The sequence below is a fragment of the Anabrus simplex genome, chromosome 10, assembly GCF_040414725.1.
Source record: "Anabrus simplex isolate iqAnaSimp1 chromosome 10, ASM4041472v1, whole genome shotgun sequence".
NCBI classification, from domain to species: domain Eukaryota; kingdom Metazoa; phylum Arthropoda; class Insecta; order Orthoptera; family Tettigoniidae; genus Anabrus; species Anabrus simplex.
The window spans coordinates 77,970,533-77,994,079 of record NC_090274.1 but is presented as its reverse complement, the minus strand read 5'-3'; the positions used below and the strand labels follow the sequence as shown (position 1 = coordinate 77,994,079).

The 23,547-nt window shown below is 39.1% G+C and overlaps 1 long non-coding RNA gene across 1 annotated transcript; it reads right to left on the bottom strand.

Moving 5' to 3' along the window:
- Positions 1-1,567: 1,567 nt before the first annotated feature.
- LOC136882083 (uncharacterized) lies at positions 1,568-23,143 on the bottom strand. The gene is made up of 3 exons (XR_010861085.2): positions 23,026-23,143; positions 13,104-13,231; positions 1,568-1,648 (listed from the first exon to the last, which is right to left on the bottom strand). It is a non-coding gene; the product is annotated as an uncharacterized lncRNA (long non-coding RNA).
- Between the last annotated feature and the right edge of the window lie 404 nt (positions 23,144-23,547).

The following is a 23,547-nucleotide window of genomic DNA, read 5'->3' as shown; positions in this document are numbered from 1 at the left end:
CATGATATTGTTATCTCAGTCTGCAGAAGATCTGGAGAAATTGTTGAATGGTACAGACAGAGTCTTGTGGAAGGAGTACAAGACCAAAGTAAATAAATCCAAAAGGAAAGTAATGGAGTGCAGTAGAACGAAGTTAGCTGATGCAGGAAAAAAAGATTAGGAAATGAACTTCTAAAGGTAATAGATGAATATTGCTACTTGGGTAGCAAATAAACTAATGACAGCAGACGTAATAAGGACATAAAATGCAGACTACAGGCTAGCACAAGCAGGGAAAGCCATTCTTCAGAACAGAAATATGCACCTTTCAAACAGTGATAAAGAGATTACTTAGATGTTTTTGAACACATTTGTCTGGAGCATGGTGTTGTATGGAAGAAAAACATGGACGATAACTAACTCAGGAAAAGAAAGAGTAGAATCTTATGAAATACAGTGTTAAAGATGAATGCTGAAGGTGAGCTGGGTAGATCGAATCACGAATGAAGAGATATGGAATTAAATTGGTCAGAGATCAATTTGGCTAAATTTGACAAGAAGAGATAGAATGATAGGACATATCTGGAGACACACAGGACTTGTTCAGTTGGTTTTTGAGAGAAGTGTAGTTGGTAAGAACAGTAGGGGTAAACCAAGTTATGCATATGACAAGCAGATTGGAGTAGACGTATGATGTAGTAGTTATTTAGGGATAAAAATGGTACCAGAGAATAGGGGCACATGAAGTGGTGCACCAAACCAGTCTTTCGACTGATGACTCTCAAACAATAACAAGTGAGAGATTGTGTCCTGGTTAACAGAGACTGCAATTCGTTTCCAAGAGGACATGCTGAGAACCCGGTTATATTCATTAAACAAGATGAACAAGCCAGACCAGTGCACTTATAAAACAGAATGTATTTAAGCCAAAATTGGTGATACTGGTGAAGCAGCCATGGCCTCAATTAAGGTACAGCCCCAGCATATAAATGATATGAAAATGGGAAACCATAAAAACCATCTTCAGGGCTGCCGAAAGTGGTGTACCCCACACAACAAGCCGTCGACTTCAGCTTATCAAGACAATTAAACTCAAGGGGCTGAAACACATGTATCACATTATGAGGACTCCTAAAATGTACTGTCTGTTACAAGTAATATTTTGAGAAAAAATTTAGAAAAAAGAGGACTTAGAAGAAGACAGACATCTCGAATCAATATTTTGAAGAAATGGGTTGGAGCTCTTTGGCACATGACAAAAGGAAGATAGCCATGCTCATAGCCTAAATCTGGTTAGGATAGGGTAGCAGTAACAGTGAAAAAAGCAGGCACCAGATGCCATGCAGTGGAGGGACTTTGAACAATAAGAGCTGTTATATATTACCTAGCATAAAATTTCGAACTACATGAAGAAAATGTGAAAATCGTACCAAAATATTGGAAATCTCTCTACACATCTTTCCAATGATTTTCAAAAAGTCTGCTTTAAAATCAGGAGCTGCTCAATGAAGTCTATTCAGCAGTAAGTTACAATTTCCATTTTCAGAAAAATGTCATCAAAATATCAGATTACTTCAAATGTATTTACCTGTGTTTCTCTTGGCACTGCCAACTCAGATTTTGGTTCTTCTTTCAAAAGCATCTCTTCTGATATAATTTTGTAATTCTCCTGTGAAAAAGTTAATATATTAGGCAAATTTTTCAGACACAACTGGAAATGTATTTATAAACGAGTGGGCTTAATAATTCATTATTTCCTAGTAAATTATACAGTTTCAGTTTCAAATCTTCATTATCATTTGTCAGAAAATCTCAATGTCGAGTATCCTTAAAAGCATGACATCTAAGAGACCTTCAGGAGTGGAGGAATGTCCTGCTTGAATGCCCAGAGTTATTTTTGAAGAGTAGAACAATTATATAATATTCAACCTTCCAAAATAACACCGAATGATCAGCAAAATATACAGACATACTTAAAAATAATCCAAAATCAATTCTGAAATATTAAGAACTTCACAATTCATCACTGTTATTTTTCACATCTTGTACCAACAAATACAACTCAGCAGGAAAATGTATCTTCCATATTTCCTCTTGTACATGAAGTGATCAGCCTGAAGGCAGGGAGGATCCTCAGCAGCTCTACCATCAGCTGCCATAGAGAGCTAGGTGTCACTCAGGAGGAAAACTAGGGAAATGAAGAGTAAGGTAGTTTCCCTTTGCTTTCCTCTTCCAGCCAGACAGTGCTGTTACATACCAACCTCTCATGTTCACTGAACTGTGCACACAGACCAGCTATTTCACACCTTTTCCTATAAGACCTGGCTGTATTAGGAATGGTGTTGCCCATACTGCTCATATCTCAGTCACTTTCATATCGTAAGAGCCAAGGATGAGACTGAGCCGGAAAGTACAAGTGACAAACTTGTTCTGGGCCAATCCAGAAAACAACAGGCATTGAGCACCAGAGAAGTATTAGGGCAGGCCACCTCATATGGATGTCATAGGCCCTAAACAACATGAACCATAACCACCTATAGGTTATCTACAGTATCATAGAGGGCCTGTATGTCTGACATCAGTGCTCCTTGTGAAGGCACGTGTACATATGATCAGCTGACAGGGGTATTGCAACTTACATTATGTTGCACCGACACACATAGGTCCTTTGGCGACGATGGGCTACAAAAGGGCTAAGAGTGGAATGGAAGTGACCGTGACCCTAATTAATGTACAGCCCCAGCAATTGCCTGGTGTGAAAACCGGAAACCATGGAAAACCATCTTCAGGGCTGCCAACACTGGGTTTGACCCACTATTTCCCGAATACAAGCTCACAGCTGTATGACCCTAACCGTATGGCCACTTGCTCAATATAGATATATTGTGCATTGTAACAAGACTTTATATGAATTGAGGAGAAAAAGGTCAGATTGTTGTCTCAAGAATGCCAGCCCTATGTTCAGCATGTACCTGCACTAATTAGTGTAACTAATCCAAAGATACATTTTGTTTTAACTAAGTGTTACTGAATTATAACTGACATTGCTTTTGCAATTCCTGTTTGATATTAAACCCATTTTAATGTTTTAAACAGAGGAAGTACTGTGGGACAGATTTATTATTCAATTGATCATGTTTATTATTTCCTTTTTTTAAAGACCAAAGAATTAACTCAACAATGGGTTGTGAGGATGAAAAGAGACAAATTGCATCCCACACAATACAGTCATTTATGCTCCACACACTTCAAAATTAAGTATGTGTATCAAATGACCAGTGGCTATTACTGCCAAATGCGACATGGTTCTAAGCATTTCATTTTCTCTCACATTTGCAAACAAAGAAAATAGAGTGCTCATTGAAAATAAAATATAACCAAGAAAATCCAACAGAGGCAACCTGTTAAAATTAAGGTATACAAAGTGGGGACTATTAAATTATCTTTTCCTAACCATTTGCTGCTCCTATTAATCATGCAATATAAAACTGTAGTGATCTGGGTGACATTATTTAAAAATTTTATTTTTTGTATCACCAAACCTATGATCAAAACTACAGCTTTTGTCCCATCCCTAAGAAAATAAAGCAGCAAAGGGAAAAGCTACCAGGAAAACAAAGAGGAACAGGAGGAAAGTCTTCCTTTAGCAAGAAATCATTGAAGGTCTTCACAAGAAACATAATGATTCAGGTATCAAAGTTCTGGGTAGCTATATCCAAGAGGTGATCCAAGACCTTGACAGGCTTCAGGCCAACCCAACCATGCATCAGTATCCCCAGAATCCCTATTGTTACCAGTGCCTATGGAAATTTTTACACCACCACATCTTTAAAATCTTTGTCTTTGGGCAACATCTATTGATGACAGTCGAGGTTTTACAGAGGAGAGTTTCTAAAATAAAGAAAAAGTTGGGGCTATTGCACAATCAATCCTCAGAACTTAGATGTTTAATGAAATGGCTATTAAGAAGAACTTGGTGCAGGAAAACAAACAGTTTTATGTCTATGTTGACTTAGGTCAGGGATATTTAGATATTGGTGAGTAAGAAGTGGCCAAGGAAGTGTTAGATTTTATGGTTGCAACACTGAATATGAGCTCAAAAATACCAGTGATTGGAGTGCTCATACAAAAAATCATATACTCAGCAGCTGTGATGGGATTGCAACTGATAGCCTCAAGAATGAAGTTTGTTGGACTGAACTCCCAGTGTTCTTTTCCACATCCAGCAGAGTTTGAGCAAAATGCATTAACTTTCCTTGATGCTGCTCACAATATAAAACATGCAATGAATTTCCTAGCAGAAAAGCAGGTTTTTGTAGATGGTAGTGCTCCAGACCAAAAAAACAGTACTGCAGTGAAAAATCTAGAACTTGATATTATTACAGGAAGTGAATGGCCTGCACACCGGTTATGGTCTAAGGAGAAAGAATGAGTGGGTGAGACAGAAGATAAACATTTCCTTAGGGGCACAAACCTTCAGTACTTCTGTGGCTAATACCCTTAAATTTTGCAGTGATCTGGGTCTTGAAGTGTTTACAGATTGTGAAAGTACCATTCAAATTGCAATGTTCCTAAATCTTGCGTTGATTTAATAAATTCATGCCATCTTACGTGTAAGCAAACCAAGGCTGCAAACAGATATTCCAACGAGGCCTAAATCTGTACTGATATTGAAAAATGCATAAGTTATCTTAATACTATAACGTTAAATGATGGTTTGTCCCTCTGCAACACTAAGAAAATAACTGCAATGAACGGTATAATTTCTAATTTGTTAAGTGTGCAAGGTCTTGAAGAAACATATGTTTTGGGAGAGGATTTTGTACTAAGGTACCTCGTCACATGGAGTTTAAGCCAGGGTCACCTGAAATTCATCCACTCACGTGGGAGAAAAAGAGATGGATATAAAATTCTTGACAATTTAAAGCTGCATACAGGAAGTTTCTGAATGGTCAGATTATCCGGCACCATGGCTAAATGGTTAGCATGCTGGCCTTTGGTAACAGGAGTCCCGGGTTCAATTCCCGGAAGGGTCGGGAATTTCAACCACAATTGGCTAATTTAACTTAAACGGGGGCTGGGTGCATGTGTCCTCATCATCATAATTTCATCCTCATCAAGACGTGCAGGTCCCCTACGGCCATCAAATCAAATGAACTGCATCTGGTGAGCTGAACTTGTCCTCAGACACTCCCAACACTAAAAGCCACATGCCATTTCATTTTTCTTACTGGCAGTATGACCCATCTTGTAATTCTAATTGTGTTTTTGAAAGGTACTGTTTTATTGAAACCTCGTCTTGTACAGACAGTTCAAAAAGAAATTGATTTTCACAGGCTTGATCAAGATTAAGTCACCAGTTATGTAGGCCTTTCTTTGTATAGTGAATATGTTGATTATGTTGTAAGCAGTGTGTAAAATATTAAGAGACAAGAATTTCATATGTTCCTTATAGAGGTTACTTCACTATTAAGTTAAAAGAAGATATATGATGGTTTAACCTTCAAATACTATTAAAATAAGAAATGTAATTATCACAGTCCTACTTAATTATGATTGGTACCAGTTTCAACCATTATTCTCGGTCATCACCAGCTGCTCACAAATAAGTATATTTTAAAAAATTCCATCAGATACTGTCTACAAAGCACAGTATAACACTTTAGCGAACAGAGTGTGTTGGAAATTCAAGGTTATGAAGAACTCTAGGATCAAAAACGTATTTTCAGTTGTAGTTTGTGAGGCACTATATAATTTGAGGGATCAGTACTGCATGTTGGTAGTTCCAAAACCATGCAGAAGTCGTAGATCAAATACATAAATGTAGTACAGAGCAAGTTTTTGAAGAGTGGCAAGACATATGTGCGGATCAAAACTCTGCTTCATGAACAACAAGTAAAAATACATATTTGAACCTAGACTTCTGCATAACATTGAATTTCCAACACATAGTACTCCGGGAAGTTTTATGGTGCTTCGTAGACGGCATCTGATGGAAAATTTTTAACTTCACATTTTGTTTACCTGTGCACTGCCTTTTATACTTATTTGCTATTGGCTGAAATTTCAACACACAGTGCTCCCTAAAGTGTTTTAGTGCTTCACAAGCAGTAACTGATGGAATTATTCAAACTTCACATATTTTTACCTACACATTGTCTTTATACTTATTTGTGGTTGGCTAATAATGACCAGGAACAATAGTCGAAACCGGTACCAATTATAAATAAGTAGGAATGTAAAAATTACATTTCTTATGTTAATAGTATTGAAAGGTTGAACCATCATATATCTTCTTTTAACTTAACAGTGTGTAAAATATACCACTAAATCAATTAAATATGTGCAGTATTTGCATCTTTTGCAGTGTTACATAATATCAGCTTCATATCCGTACTGAATTATACACCTACAAGACTTTATTACATCCTCCTAATCAACATAAACTTCCAGGTAACTTCACTGATAACTTCAGGCCATGCTGCCAATGGGGGAAAACACGGACACTGCACTAATGCAATTCATATCTTGATTGAATATCTGGATCCAATAGAGTATAATTCCTGATTGAATAAGCAATGACACATGTGGATTGGTGCAGTGTAATGAGTCTAAATGAAACACATCCTTTTCTTATCATCATGCTTGAGACGCACAGTATGAAAGATATGACACATTTATTGTTCTTTGCCTCAGTGCTTAGACATTCATGTTTTTCTATAGGTGTCAGTTCAAAAAATCTGCAACAGGCCACAATTATTATTATTATTATTATTATTATTATTATTATTATTATTATTATTATTATTATTATTAATAATAATAATAATAATAATATAATCAATATTCTGAATGGCTAAATTAAGACGAGAAGGTCCATTCCTTGCAAAGTTTGTTTCATGCTTATTCTAATAGCAAGACTTTTCCTTAATGGGGCTGACTGATCAAAAATCACCATCAAGGAGGTGAACTTGAAGTGAACCACCACTCAAATCAGATAGCATTTTTGTATCTCATGTAATAAGGCAATAAACTGATCATTGTATGTAAGAATGCATTTAGTATTTTGTACTGCATGAAGAACAGAGGAATCTTCCAGATAACTTCAGTCCATGCTGCCAACAGAGGCTAATGCAATTTTTATCCATGAGCACATTATGAAAAGTCCTGTTAAAGGAGTAGATACATACATGCATATTCATTATAGTCTGTTATTCCTTTTGGTGATCAGTCTGCAAGCCTCTGTGAATATACTAATCACCACAGCAATCCCCTATTTCTAATTAGTTCTATATCTCTTATCTTTAAATCATTAGAAACTGAGCCTAATCATCATTGCCTTGGTCCCACTGTATTCCTCTTACCCTCCATGACCGAATCCATCATTCTCCTAGGTAACCTATCCTGCTCCATTCACCACACATGGACCCACCATGATTCGCTTCATGACTACAGGTCCATCCATTGAGTTAAATCCTAACCGAGATTAAATTTCTTCATAACTAGTACCCTCCTGCCATTGTTCCCGTCGGTTTTCACCAGCAATAATTCTTACTACCTTCATGTCCGTTAATTCTAAGTTGTGAATATGTTATCCTGCACCCACCGAGCTTTCACTCCCGTATAGCAAAGTTGGTCTGAAAACACACCTATATAAAGACAGTTTGGTCCAGGAGCTGACTTCATTCTTCCAGAATACTGTTGATTGCAACTGTAAGCAGACTGCATTAGCTTGACTCAAGTTCACTTACTATATAACCAGCCTGGAAGTGCGCACATCCTAAATATCTGAAATTATCTACCTCTTCCAACTTCGTATCCCCAATCTGACATTCATTTATCTTGGATGTCTTACCTACCAACATCAATTTAGTCTTAGAAAGGCTAATTTTTATACCATACTAATTGTACCTATTTCCAAGCTCCAAGACACTAGACTGCAGGCTTTAGGCAAAATCTGCTGTTAAAGTAAAGTTGTCAACATACGCCAGATTGCTTACTAAATTTTCACCTTACTGAATCCCTTCCTGCCACTTTATACCTTTTAGCAGATGATCTATGTAAACTACGAACAACAGAGGTTTCTCGAAATTCTAGAGAATACAGAAAATCCGATCCTGACAGTCCCGTTATGGTCTGATACCACACTGCTTTTCATCCCACTTCCTCTGAACCACTCACATCACCTCCCTTCCAAGATGCCAGTGAACACCTTGCCTGGTATACTGATTATTAAGATACCTTGATCATTGTTGCAATCCTTCTTCTTTGCTTGCTTATAGGTAGGTGAAAACACAGCTTTCATCCAATCTGAAGGTTCCCTACTGACACTCCATGATAATCTTAATTTATGAACCCATTTCAACCCTACCTTCCCACTATACTTCACTATTTCAGGTCTAATTTCATTTATTCTGCTGCTTTATGACAATGGAGTTTATCTAACATCCCTTCCAATTCCTTAAGAATAATTTCACCAACATCATTGCCCCCTTGACACAAGAGTTGAGAAACAATAGGGATTGCAAGTAATATATGACACAGTGACGTTGCAGAAAAAAAGACTGTGTTCTATGACTGAGAAAATTATCCGTGAGAATTAATTTGATGAGTATGATGCTGTACTGCAAGAATGGGCTACAGATGGTATTGTTCATGAGAGACATTATGAAGGGCCAAGGGGTAAATGTTACATTCTAACTCATCGGGATATATTTAAAGGCAGTGCAGCAATGCAAATTAGGCCCATATTCAACATATCCGGTAAAAGGAAGAGGGTGTAGTCACAGAATGACTGTATGACAAAGGTCCAAATTGACCTTATTCCCTCTGTTCTGTTCAGGTTTAGAGAGAGACCAGTGGGTGTTAGAATATTACACATTGGCACTCGCATGTTGCTGTTGCACCTGCATGAAATACTTTCCGGTATACAAGGACGAAGGGGCAGCCAGACCATGCTGTCTAGATGTGTGAGATGAAAAATGGTACAAAGCTAAGAAGGCGGATGCTGAATCTGGAACTCTATCGAAAAATAGAATAATGGATGCTGTGGTATTTGAGGTGACAGGTGTAGAACTCGCTGGAATCTCAATACTGAAAGTAAAGAGGAAGGGGTGGATTATGCTATTTACATTTGCTGTGTATAGGGCAGTGCACTTGGAACTGGTCAGCAATTTCATAACGAATGAATTCTTAATGAGTTTTCGATGGTTCATCACTCCATCAGAAAGACCAAAATTAACTACAACAACAATAAAACAAATTTCACTGGTACAGATAATTTGTTTTGAACTGTCAACTAAAACCATACAGAAAGAGAGTCCACAATGCAGCGAATACAGTAGAGGATTAACCCTCCCACAGCAGGATGGTGGGGTGGTTGGTGGAAAATTCTGATTCAAATAATATAGAGAAATTTGAGATGTGCACTCGGGAGAGCTTCACTGTGTTGCAAAGAGATGACGATACTACTGGGTGAGCGTGCAGCCATCGTTAATTCCCATCCTCTTACATACTTGCCTCCGAAGTCTGAAGATCTCAAACAACTTTCACCTTCAAGTATTTTGCAAGACGATGCCTGCATGGGAATACTAGATTTTGATCAACTGGATTCCGAACTTATCAAGGAAATTTTGATTTCTACTGCAGTTGCAACAAGATTTTGTGAAGAGTACCTAAGTCAGTTGATCCAGAAGCAGAATAAGATGTCTATAAACACTGGAGAAGGGGATGTGGTGCTGGTTGCAGCTGATTGGAAGAACTGGATCAACTGGCCATTAAAACAGGTGCTGGAAGTGTATCGTGGGAAAGAGTTGGAAGATTTGTGAGATTGAAAACATTGTCAGGTGAGATGACTAGTTCACATCGGTGACTTCTGAAACTGCAAAGGAGAATGGTGACGACTGCCCCAGTAGCTTTCACTCTCATGAACAGTCTGACTCATCACTCCCTAAAGTGGAATTATGACAGCAAGTCTACTGCTTCATGTGAGTATAAAAACTGATTAAATGTAAATGATTTAAAATAAATGTGAAGTTTCTCTCAGGTAGAAAGAAAGTTTCTCACAGGCTATGTGCTTTAGGAACTAAGACTGCAAGGCATTCTCAAAAGATATCATCCTCATTAATCTTCCTATCAAAATAGTGGACATGAGCAGAAAGTTTTACAAATAGATTTCCAGTGAGGTTGGTAGATTTCAAATACGTTTGGCCAGGTATAATTTCTGGGAGAGTAAAATCACTGTTTCAGTCTTCACACAAATCCCCACTCAATTCATGGATAATGAAATGATACTGAACCTAAAAACGTCCATGGATAAGAGGATTCAAAATGTGGATTCAAATACATCCAGTAGTTTTTCAGTTACAAGAACTCAAACAACAACAAAAAGAAAGGCAAGACCCCTAAGCTAAAAATATTTAGGTATCATTATTTCACCTGAAATGGATAATTAAAAGAAAATGCTGCCAAAATAATCAATATGTAGATACAGAGTTGTGACAATTTTTTCATACAGATTACAGTCACTACTAATATTCATGGCTCATCAGTCCATGGACTAGAATGATGCAGTTTTCCATGTCAATTTATCCTCTCCTACCAGCTACTTGTGTAACTACTGCAGTGTTTTCCCCAGAAAATGTGTCAGCTAAGTATCAGGAATGAGTGGCAAGGTGGGGAATACTACAAACTAAGATGGATATGAAACAATTTCAATTTATTCCCCTCATGGCATTCGTATCAAGAGACGTGTAACAGTAATTGCAAAAGTGAACTGTTTTTTTGTATTTTTACTCTGAAGAAGACAACAGAGGATTTTGAACTTCTAGTGTTCTACCACTCATTCATAATCATTCAATACCAGGATTACTATTCCATTGCTGTGGAGTGTCATACGGGTTTGTGACATCATTCAAAACTGCTAAACATTTAAACTCTGATGCAATTATGATGAAAATAATGACTGATCATTTAACTAAACAGTTTTACAGTGTGTAATTAGTGCATATCCATTCAAATTATGTGCAGGTTCACATTACATGATGCACGTAGTTTCAAAAGATCTGTATAAGGCGACGCTCCAAACAAACAGCATTTAAAAAAAAAAGCTGTTGCAGTACCTACAGTCACACAATCAGGTCAGGTGATACCAGTTTTGTAATATCATGGTGGAAAAAGAGGTGGTCAATTATTCTGCCATTAACTTTGTTTCAAATGCAGTATAAGGTGAATTTTAATTCAATGGAGTACTTAACCATCTCACTATCCACATGAGCCATGTTAATTCCTCAATGTAACAGGGAATAAAATAGTACTGCCCTAAATTTATCCATCTGTGCAATCTCAAAAGCAACACTTTAGGAAGCCTTAAGAGTATTGTGACAGTGGAAAATCCAATTATCAATGTTGACCATCAACGTTATAAAATATTTTCAATCAGGAGAAAAGATGAGTAAAAATCAATAATGAGCAAGCTCCCCATATACATGTTAATTTAAATCTGTTGGTGCCAAAGAGGATAACATAGAATTATCATTACTGTATTAATGGACCCCATCCCCTCATGATTTTAGGCAAAAAGGAAGCGACCAGTCACAATCAGTAATTTTATCATGAAGAGTAACCTAAATGTCACTAGTAGTTTTGACCTAATGAAGAAAAGTCCATAGCATTGATAGGATCCAGAATCAGCACTAAGTTTCAGGTACTGATAACTCTAACTCATTGGAAATCTTACTGGGGCCTTGTAGGTAAGATAAAGGTGCTCATTTTCTAAAGAAATGGGCCTGCTCAGTAATTTACACTGAAAATAATAAGTGTTAACTACCCAATAATTACAATATCCATGGGGAAAAATAATTAATAGAAGGTTCCAATGCCAACAATTATCTCCTATTTCCAATAACAATGAATGACATCCAACATATAATATACTATGGGTGATGGTTTGATCTGCCCTATGGATAGATTATCAGTTTCTAATTTTGTACAATTATTTCACTCGTACATGTTTTGGGAGCCCTACCTCACTTGATCAGCGATTTCTACACCATAAATCAATATTTCCCATATCTTATGGTCTAACATTATTCATCTGTACATAAGACATCACCAATATATACCATTATTTTTAACACATACATACATAACGACCATTTCTTGATAATGCTTGTTGTAATGGAACACTTTAGAACATTTATGAAAAGTAAAACAGGTTATTTTTATGTTATGTAACATTTTAAAAAATGTATTAAAACGTCAGATTGTTTCCTTACAAAAATTGATCACTGATAAAATGTTTCTTGCTACTATTTTGTTCTGTTGTTGCCCACTTAAGCGTAGGCTTATCAAATAATTAACTATTATACAACCAAAGTTAATATTTTTGCCTTCTTATTCTTAGAACACTTCCCAGAATTAACTGGTTTACCATTGAATTATTTGACTCCTTAAGATCTAAACATGTAATTCACTATATCATTTCAGATGGAACCTTTGTATGTTGGTGTTGGGCTGGAAAATCAACAGAACAGATCAAACATCCCGTCACGAACTTGAATTTTTGGCTATTAAAAATTGCTCTTCTTATTGTAAATTATTGAAGTGGAGGAAAATTGTTACTCACCAGCCTAACACTTATTTATTCTATGTTGTGCAAACTAGCTTTAAAGGTTTCAAAACACTATGATGATGGAAATCGTTCCCGCAGGAGGCTAATGTATTTGAGCACCTTTAATACCATCAGTGAGATAAAGGATTAACATGCCAACTTGAAACCAGAAGACAAGCCCTCCACAACATGAGCTACTCAGACTGCCATTTTCCCTTGCAAGAGCTACAAATCAAAGAGAGATGAAAAGAAACCCACTTCTTCAGCTTTCAGATGTGCTGTGCCAAATAAAATGTGCATACCTGTAAATTCTGCATTTGTGTAATCAAAAAAAAAACTACTTTGTCAATTTGAGATTAGTATACAAATAAATATATGCCTTAAGAATACACAGCTAGATACTCATATATCTCCTGAACATCAGATAAAAGTAGAGTTATGTAACCAGTCAAACTCAGACGACTGATAAGGGTTTAATTGTAATCAGTATAAAGTTACCTGGAATGATACTTACGCATGAAGTATTTGATGTTTCCTCAAAGCAGATTGGTTCCTCTTTGATCTTTACTTCCAAGTCCATTTTAAATAGTGTGTGAAGGTATGGGCAGTTTGTGGATGTAGATTACTTCAACAGCTCTTGCACTGAAACATGAGCAGTGAACAATATTATTGCTGTTTTGTAGTCAAGTCTGTAGTTTTAGGTGACTGTTGATATTGTGCTCATAGCCACAGGAGTTCCAGCTTTACCTGGAAACTGAACCTCAGGGATAAACATTTTCAATGAAAGAACATCCCACACCCACAGAATGGGATTAATTTGCACACCCCTTGTGAAAAGGCAGTGACTACGCAACTTACATACCACCCACTACACTAGGAGTCTAATGACTGGTTTGATGTACCACAGTCTTTTTTTTTTTAACGATTTGTTTACATCACACAGACACAGATAGGACTTATGGCATTATGGTTATGAGTGGGAAGCAAGTGACTGTGGCCTTGAGTAATACAGAGTCCCCGCATTTCTCTGGTGTGAAAATGGGAAAACACAGAAATCTATCTCTGGGGCTGTGACTTCTTCCCACTCCTAGCCTTTTCCTATCCCATCAGTCCTATCAGTGTCAGTGTAATGTACAGCCAATTGTAACAAAACAAGGAAATTCTACAACCAAACCTTCCAAATTATTAAATTCTTGCTCAACTTCCAGGGCAAATGATCCGCTTTTAGCCACTGTGAAGACACAATCCCCACAACCTGTCCCTGCACTAATTCTATTGGCCGTGTACATTTTGTACTGATCTATATAAACTTTACTCATTTTTTACTAGAGTCAAGCGGTGATTCAGATACAATATAAAATTTGAAAGTCAGTATTAGGAATGTTCTGATATAGTACATTCAGTTTTGTTTTCAATCCACAAACCTTTGGATAGTAAGTGGTGAGCCCAGTCTTATTCATCACACTTACAAATTATGTAAATCATCCTGGATGTTAAAGACAATTGTGGGTAAGCCCTGCGCCTCATGTATTTTAAGAAGCCAGATTCTTACACTGATAAAGCAGTAGTTCTTCTCTCAAGGCACAGTACTCACCTGGGCTAGCAGCCCCTTTAGCAGCTACCATACAATAAGTTGTATTCAGTAGCAGTTGAGCCACATTCCTTATTGATCAAACAAATTATTTGATAGAGGATAGCCAGGTACTCATTGGCAACTTTATCCAGAAAGTTGCAACCATTACTGATTATGCTACAATATATAGGCCTACTGTATGTCCATTACAAAAAATAGTTCTGAACTGGCTTTCAACTCCTTTGTTACAACAAACAGTTCCTTCATTACAACATTTCCGAACTGGCTATAAACTATTTTGTTACAACAAACAGTTCTGTACTGGCCATAAACTACTTTTATACAACTTTCTATGAACTCCTCCAAAATTATCTTAATTAGCATACATGAAACAGAATGCTTCCAGAAGTGATTATTAATAGTGGTTTGTTGGAATCAGTAAATGGCATCTGTGAACTGTATCGATGCCATCTACGAATTGTTACAAAATGTTAAACGATGGATGATCTCACTATTCCAATAAGAAGTACTGCATAGTGGTGGGCAAAACTCTCGTTCGAGATACTCGAGACTGACGTCACCACTCTCGATGCATCTCGAGGCACGCTCCAATTGGACCTCAGCCAGTACGAATATGGTAGAAACAGAAATGATTAGCAAACATTGAACTCGAGCTGTTAGTATGGCTCAGTTAGCTCAATAGCATGGTTGGGTATTATCCTCCGCTACGTTTTGTGGTGGTTCGAATCTTCTCTTCAGATATTTTTGTTTGTTTTTGTTTTGCAATCGGAGTTTCGGCTACCAAACACACGCCTGGTCGTGCAGAAACAACCAAATCGCTAATAGAAGTAACTGTAACGTTACTGAACATAGAAAATAAACAATATATAAAAAATCTCTTCCACTTGAACACATGCAATATACACCAATTATAATGTAAACAAACTTGATTACCTCGTGGCTATGTCATCAGATCAGTTAGCTTTGTATCTGTATTGCACTGAAAATAGTACTCATAATAATGTTATTTGTTTTACGTCCGTCCTAAATGCTAGTTCTTGACAGACGCCGGTGTGTGGGAATTATGTCCCGCAGGAGTTCTTTAATGTGCTGGAAGCCAACGACATGGAATTGTTACCATTAAAACAGTACACTGACAGAAAATATTGAACACACTGTGATAAAAGTGTATGTGTTTCTACAGAGGGTTATCGCATTACTGTGTTTTGTGTAGTACGTTTTAGTTATTACATATTACAGGCTTTGCTACTCTGGGTTTTGTGTTGTACGTTTTGGTTATTGAATATTGCAGGCTTTTTCTCTGTTGTGAAGATATTTCCACCGAAATAAGGTTATTTGCGGTAATAAAACCGAATAAATCATAATTTAATTACCGGTTCTACTCTATAACGAGCCACCAGAGACCACGGATTCCTTCTACCAATATACACAGGTTTCCCTCAACAATTTCCGAAAGTTTGTCGACGGGATAACATACTGTGTATGTGCCTTCAGGTCGGATAATATTGTGGCTGGTCTTGAATGATCCTATTCATGGAAACGATCAATTTGTTACCATACTTCTATAAAAGTATCGATAGTCAAGAAGGAGACTTAACCCGAGAACGAGTCCCTTTTCAGATACATGCACACATACACCAGTATCTTTATGCCATTACCGGTATATTTTCCTTTCTGTTCAAATTATTACACAACTCGATGCGTCGTAAAAGAAATGGTTTCAATAAAATGTTAAAAATATGTCACTCTTCATTACTATTTATTTCACATATCCAGTCCCCCAACAATAGGAACAAATCAATGAAGAATAGAACGTCTTTCCTGGCCGAGAATTGAACCCGTAAGCCCTTGGACCAAACGCCAGCACGCTAACCACTTCGCCGTGTAAGCGGACAGGGTAAGTAAAATGCAGGAAGTACAGGTAATAAGTTGACTGCGAGTAGATTAAAAAGAAGTGGGCCTATCGTCATTAGTTGTTATAATGATGTTATTTGCTTTACGTCATACTAACTACTTATTAAGATTTTCGGAGACGTCATTAGTTGATCAGCAGGCGTAGTATAGTCGAGGGTTAACATGAGCATGATGTCCCGATTCATACTTCGAGATAGGATTACCGGTACGAGTCATGGACTGCATCACTTGCTCGAAATGCATCGAAAGCTCTCGATACGTTTCCCAGCACTGCCTCGAGACAAAGGGCTCATGCGCCTGACGTCAATATACGGCATCGAGATAGCATCATGAGGCACGTACTGCATCGCTTGATCAGAATGCATCGGGAGCTTTGCATCACGCGACCCATCACTAGTACTGCATATAGTCACACCATTTACTGGTCAAATCAAATGTGCATTTATAGAACATGCAGTCCCTAGTATTGAATGTGCGCTGCTGGGATTGGCTCTGAAATGGATCTGAATGTAGTAGAACAGCATAAATTCAGAGCTCACAGTTCAGAATTTCTGTTGACACAGAATGTACACTGGAACGAAAAAGTATTGGCACAGACACCTTTTCGCACATAATACGACTGTATACACTGAGTGACAGAGTAAATGCAACACCAAGAAGGAGTGGTCAGAACTTTATGCCAATTGCAGGGTAGACTGACGTCACTGAGGTATGCTCATGATGTGAAATGCGCCACTGTGCTGCGCACGTAGCGAACGATAAATGGGACAGGGCGTTGGCGAATGGCCCACTTCGTACCGTGATTTCTCAGCCGACAGTCATTGTAGAACGTGTTGTCGTGTGCCACAGGACACGTGTATAGCTAAGAATGCCAGGCCGCCGTCAACGGAGGCATTTCCAGCAGACAGACGACTTTACGAGGGGTATGGTGATCGGGCTGAGAAGGGCAGGTTGGTCGCTTCGTCAAATCGCAGCCGATACCCATAGGGATGTGTCCACGGTGCAGCGCCTGTGGCGAAGATGGTTGGCGCAGGCACATGTGGCACGTGCGAGGCGTCCAGGCGCAGCCCGAGTGACGTCAGCACGCGAGGATCGGCGCATCCGCCGCCAAGCGGTGGCAGCCCCGCACGCCACGTCAACCGCCATTCTTCAGCATGTGTAAGACACCCTGGCTGTTCGAATATCGACCAGAACAATTTCCCGTCGATTGTTTGAAGGAGGCCTGCACCCCGGCGTCCGATCAGAAGACTACCATTGACTCCACAGCATAGACGTGCACGCCTGGCATGGTGCCGGGCTAGAGCGACTTGGATGAGGGAATGGCGGAACGTCGTGTTCTCCGATGAGTCACGCTTCTGTTCTGTCAGTGATAGTCACCGCAGACGAGTGTGGCGTCGGCGTGGAGAAAGGTCAAATCCGGCAGTAACTGTGGAGCGCCCTACCGCTAGACAACGCGGCATCATGGTTTGGGGCGCTATTGCGTATGATTCCACGTCACCTCTAGTGCGTATTCAAAGCACGTTAAATGCCCACCGCTACGTGCAGCATGTGCTGCGGCCGGTGGCACTCCCGTACCTTCAGGGGCTGCCCAATGCTCTGTTTCAGCAGGATAATGCCCGCCCACACACTGCTCGCATCTCCCAACAGGCTCTACGAGGTGTACAGATGCTTCCGTGGCCAGCGTACTCTCCGGATCTCTCACCAATCGAACACGTGTGGGATCTCATTGGACGCCGTTTGCAAACTCTGCCCCAGCCTCGTACGGACGACCAACTGTGGCAAATGGTTGACAGAGAATGGAGAACCATCCCTCAGGACACCATCCGCACTCTTATTGACTCTGTACCTCGACGTGTTTCTGCGTGCATCGCCGCTCGCGGTGGTCCTACATCCTACTGAGTCGATGCCGTGCGCATTGTGTAACTTGCAAATCGGTTTGAAATAAACATCAATTATTCATCCGTGCCGTCTCTGTTTTTTCCCCAACTTTCATCCCTTTCGAACCACTCCTCCTTGGTGTTGCATTGTCACTGTCAGTCAGTGTAAATACTAGGAACCTTACTCAATAAAGGAAATAATTTGTGTATTAAACCACTTTCGGAACACAACATAAACACACGTAATCTGTTAAATTAGGGTTTTCTGCTGCTCAAAAAAGTATTGGCACACTGTACGTCGTTTGTTATTGAGCTTTACGGACAGCGCCGCGTATACCAGATTTGTGCAATCGGAGTTGACAAACAATTCAGTCGCTTGCCTGACGCCAGTGCATGGGTTATTCACTTGTTGATGAATCCGAAGGCGAAGGAGCATTCCTTGTCTTTCCGCACCAAGGTGGTTTTCTTGCATTTGGAGGGTAAAAGTTACCGTGAAATTGGTAAAGAACTCTCTGTTACTTATTCAACAGTGCGGGCAATCATCAAGATGTTTCAAGAGACAGGAACAACAAACAATAATCGTAGATCTGAACGTCCCGGTGTTCTTACATGTAGGGAGCTTCAAAGCATAGTTCGTCTTGCGCTAAGAGAGTCCTTTAAAAGGCAGGATCAATTGTATCGGACATCCAGTCCACGTCCAACAAACAGGTCAGTGCTCAAACTATTGGGAATGTTTTGAACGGAGCTGATATTCATGGGAGATCTCCGAGAAAGAAACCATTTATTTTGGAAGTTAACTGAAGAGAACACTTCCAGTTCGCCAAAAATTATGTCAATAAATCGATTGAATTTTGGAATTCTGTGATATTTTCTGACGAATCCAAGTTGAACTTCTTTGGATCTGATGGAAATGTAAGAGTGTGGTGCAAACGAAATACAGAGCTCCAATCACAACATGCCTACACTAAAACATGGAGGAGGAAGCATAGTGGTTTGGGGATGCATGGGAACTTCTGGTGTTGGTGACTTGGCAATTATTGAAGGTGTCATGGATCATCGTAAATATACCGATGTTGTGCAAGGCCACTTATGCAGCAGTGCACAGAAACTGGGTCTTGATGGCATCTTTTACTTTCAATAAGACAACGACCCGAAGCATACGGCTCTGTGAATGCGGGAGTGGTTACTATATAATGCACCAAGAAGAGTTTTCACTCCACACAGAGTCCTGATCTTAACCCAATAGAGCATTTTTGGGCTCACTTGGAGGCAAAAGTTTGAAAATGTCATTCTACAGGGAAACGCGAGTTTCAGACGGTGTTGTTGGAGCAATGGTCAATGATCTCAGGAGAGATAACTCGCAACATGGTTCCCACCATGCCAAGACATATACAACTGTCATCATTGTAGAGGTGTGACGGTCCAGAAATTATGTGTCACTGCTCCAACTGCTCCAGTGACACGACTGGAGCAGTGACACGTTGCCAGTCCAGTGACAAACCGGTCCAACCACAGATGGAGCTGAGGAGCATGGCATAGTATGCAGAGCGCGGTGACACGCTGCCGGTCCAGTGACAGACCGGTCCAGCCACAGATGGAGCTGAGGAGCATGGCATAGTATGCAGAGCGCGGTGACACGCTACCGGTCCAGTGACAACCGGTACAAGCACAAATGGAGCTGAGGAATATAGCATTGTAGGCTTACGTAGTCAGCTGATGCACGATCTGCTCTGTTCTTCGAATACGTCATGATCACGCCTGTCTTATCTGATTCGATAATGGCACACTGGTGGTAGGTTGAAAGTATAGAAAATATTTTTTATCTTCAATTAATAAATTCATACATAATAATGTTATTTGTTTTACGTCCCAATAAGTACATTTACGGTTTTCGGAGACGCCGAGGTGCCGGAATTTTGTTCTACAGGAGTTCTTTAACTTGCCAATAAATCTACTAATAATAATGTTATTTGCTTTACGTCCCACTAACTACTATTACGATTTTCGGAGACACCGATATGCCGAAATTTAGTCCCGCATGAGTTCCTTTACGTCCCTCTACATCTACTGATACGAGGCTGACGTATTTGAGCACCTTCAAATACCACCCGACTGAGCCGGGATCGAACCTGCCAAGTCGGGGTCAGAAGGCCAGCGCTGTACCGACCAAGCTACTCCGCCCGGCACAATTTTATTTCAAGAAGTAAATTACAAGTAGACTTTGTGGAAAAAGTAACGATACCGGTATTTTTTAAATGTAATCGTTACAAGTAATCCGATTACTTTTATCCAGTTACTTCCCAACTAGGAAAATGATAACATTTTGTGTGCAATTCTTCCCTAAGATTCTGACATGTGAATGACCTATAATGTTGTTTAGAAATCGCCGATGATCATTTTGAAATATCTGACGTTTTAAAAAGTATTTAGTGTTGTGAATTTAAAATGTTCATTGATCATATTCGCCAGATTAAATGATTAGTTATAGTATTAAAAGTGACGTTTAACTATATTTTAACTATGTTAAGAAAAACAGTCATTAATAATAATCACAATAATATATTATTATTATTATTATTACTATTATTATTATTATTATTATTATTATTATTATTATTATTATTATTATTATTATTATTAGAAACGTTTTAATGCTGAAGTAGATTACTGTGGATTTCTTTCTTTCACATGAAATATTGAACACCATACCGGTATGTCTCCGTCCTGTTCTTGTCACAACCTCCCTAACGGAACGGGACGACGACGGCTGTGTCACTGGACCGTTTGCGAATAGCAGTAACAACACTTCCCGGTACAGCAAACTGCGAGTCGCAGCGCAAGACTGCCACAGTAGCAGTGGACCGGTAGAGAAGAGGATCCTGGAGCAGGTTGTCACTGCTCCATTCGGAGAATAGGTGACGCGTACCGGTACGCCAGTACCGACACACCTCTACATCACTGTCAACGGTAGGCACACAGGCTACTAGACTTCAGTTACGTGAATTACAGAGACTTTAATTTCATTTGTGTATATGCATTTTTGTCGTGAGGAACCAATTATACTCGAAGAACCTTATATTTACTACTGTACATTTCAATCTTGGCTTCACAATTATTAATGAGGAATGTACAGTGGTGGAAATATTTATTGCATCACCTTTTATAATTAACCATTTTGTTATAATCATTGAATAACTGAGCTCAATTGGCCTGATTTCTCTCTATTTCTATCAGAAATGAATATGTGCAATATTTTTTATCAATTTACTTTTATTCTTAACTTTTGTTTTTATAAAACCTTTTGTTTTTTATCATTTGACACTTTCTTGAAACATGGATGTAAGTGGATATGTGTTCTATTCTGTTTGCTCTTCTGAAAAATGAATACTAATTTTGAAAGAAACACTGCATATTAATGTTGTAACATCACAGTGATCGACTTTAGTGCTTGTAAAAGCACAGTTGCCGCATATGAATGCACTGTTGCCATTTAATACTTTGTTGTTCCACCGCACACCTTAATCACCGCTTACCATCATGAAGGCACTGAATAAATTAACTTTTTCATGCAATCCTCACTCAGTACATGAAACCACTCACGCGCAAGGGTCTCCAATAGTTCCCATTTATTCCGTGGCTTGTTTTGGGTGACAACATTTCCCATAACCTTCCAACAGTTCTCAATAGGATTGAGATCAGGGCTGTTTCCAGGCCACTCTAACACTTCAACCCAGTTTTGTCTAAGGAAGGATTTTACCAGAAATGTAGAAATATGTGATAATAACCACGAACGTCATCTGGTTCGTGCTTGGTACAAATATTAATCATAGGGCTCACCTTCAAAGCTCTGTGGCAAGGAGCGGAGTCATCCTGAAGGAAACATCTCCAGACTGGTCTCTTAATGTTGGCATAAGCTTCCTTTCGAGGATGCTTATGTAGGCATCTGTGTTGACAGTGCTATTCATAAAGTGCATATGACCTACCCCGTGATTGGAAATGCACCCCCAGACATCTGTCCTTGTGGGTGTTTGACTGTATGTGTTATACATAGTGGAAAAATTTCTTCACCTTTACCTTGACGCACAAACACTTTTCCATCTGAGCCATGTAGATTCAATTTGGACTCGTCAGAAAAGATTACTCTGTTCCACATCTCTGATGTCCATGTCGCATGTGCGTTTGCACATTTTAGCCGCGGTTGTCGCATTGTCTTGGTCAATAAAAGGTTCTTTCTAGGACGACAGGCTGAGAGTTCAGCTTCCAGTAGTCTATTTTCTACAGTTCTACTGCTTAATGAGATGTCATTCATTTCTTCCCAGTCTCACTTTAGTTCAGCTGATGACAGGTGACGATCCTTGAGTGTGCTTTTTCAATACCATGTCCTGTTTCATAGTAGACGCCCTTTTTCGACCTCTTCCTTTCTCATGATCAATATTTCCTTTTTCCCTGTATTTTTCACTATCCTTGAAATCGTAGTCTGAATAAAACCTGTCTTAGAGGCTATCTCTGGACCAACAGATGAATAAGCAAGTATAGCAGCTTTCTTTCCTGGCGTTAATTCAACCGATCTACCCACTTCCCGCTGCAAAGTCCAATCTCAAAATGACTGTATAAACACTGGCTTCATTGTAAATACAAACAACAACAACAACAAAGGGTTGTGTATTGTTGAAATATATATGAGAAGAAGTCAAACTTTCAAAGCAAGAATATGTCAACAATGTTTAACAATAATAGGATTGGTATAAACTGAAAGCAAACAGCTGAAAAGGACAAAAAGATAAAGTAATTCATGGTGATGCAATAAATATTTCCACCACTGTACATATAATGGTAGGTATGCCAATACTTTTTGGTGCCAGCGTATGAGCAGACGATTCAGAATCAGCTCGGTACCGGTACCATGTAGGAACAAATTTGCATACCGTATATTATCACTAAGAATGGTAGCTGAGATATATTTAATGTAGACAGCTCACAGTCGGATAAAAAACAGAATTATTTGCCGCTGATCTTCTATTTTTAAATACCAACTAAACAATAAAGCTTACCTTATTTCGTATCTCGTAAAGTTCGGTATAAAGTTCCTTATGGAGATGTACAAGACTGAGACTCCTTTGGACACGGTGTAAAACGTAAGAAACTGCAATTACCTGAAGTAGAAAATCTTACGAGAAATAGCACAGTCCACAGAATAAACCTGCACAAGCAGCCGCAATATGTCCACGATGCACAGTGCAAAACAATTTAATTCGAACATTAAATAACGACAAGCCAACCACTTCGAAAGTAAACCGAAAATGGCATATACACTACATACGGCTCAATCAGTCAATACTGATCTGCATTTAGGCCCGTCGCCAAGGTTGCAGATTCCCTATCTGTTGTTTTCCTCACCAATTTACATAGGTACATAACCTGGGGCTGTCTAAAGGCTGTGTATGCTCGCCCGCCATTATGGTTCATTCCTGTGCGCCTCCGTAGCGTCCTCGGAGGCCCGGGTTCGATTCCCGGTACTGCCAGAAATTTAAGAATGGCAGGAGGGCTGGTATATGGTTTAAATGGTACACGCA